This window comes from Eimeria mitis, genomic scaffold, assembly GCF_000499745.2.
Source record: "Eimeria mitis Houghton genomic scaffold, Emh_scaff2424, whole genome shotgun sequence".
Lineage (NCBI taxonomy): Eukaryota > Apicomplexa > Conoidasida > Eucoccidiorida > Eimeriidae > Eimeria > Eimeria mitis.
The window spans coordinates 1672-2410 of NW_013570762.1; the positions used below are offsets into that span (position 1 = coordinate 1672).

Here is a 739-nt window from a genome sequence, read left to right on the forward strand (position 1 = left end):
AGTATACAACACTTATACACGGATTGTCTGTCTCTGAAACTTGTTGTTTTGTTGTTTATATGTTTTCTTTGTCTGTATATACACCCCATCCTGCTGCTTCTATGCAGGCGTTGTTATGTATTTCTTACTCACGGGGTGTCTTCCTTTCACTGGAAATAGCATTGATGAAGTCAAATACAAGGTTTGTAATTGTAAGCTTCGCCCCGGCGCCACGCCACAGGGGGATGCCCCCCCCCCCCCTTTTCTCTCTAGCTAGAGGCTCCGTAGAGCGTTGGGTTTGTGGATATTTAATTTAATTTATTTCGCTGAGTTTGGCTGTCTCGGTGGACGCGCAGGCGAACCAAACTATGCTCAAGAGTGTGCACACCTGACGAAGGAAGCCGTCTCCCTCATCAAGTGGATGCTCATCAAGCCAGAACGCGAACGGCCCACGGCCTCAGAAGTGTTGAAACACCCCTGGTTCAAACAGGCAGACCTAAAGGATATACAAATCTCCCCCATCATCTGCGAGAATATGAAGGTGCCTCTTTTCACCAGAACCACTGCTTTCTGCAACTCGAAACACTCAACGGCTGCACTATTCAAATGCCGCCACCAACTTGATATGCCAGCAACACTCTACACAGAGCATTGAACACTCGGTAGTTTTCATTTGTCACCAATTTGAAACCCACTATATATATATATATATATATATATATATATATATATATATATATATATATATATATATATATAT

General features: G+C 43.0%; 1 protein-coding gene across 1 annotated transcript in view; it reads left to right on the forward strand.

Moving 5' to 3' along the window:
- The window catches only part of EMH_0053620 (uncharacterized protein), a gene marked incomplete at both ends in the record, with an annotated part of 3326 nt that overhangs the window by 1654 nt on the left and 933 nt on the right, over positions 1 to 739 (forward strand). The gene's annotated exons all lie outside the window — the stretch shown is intronic.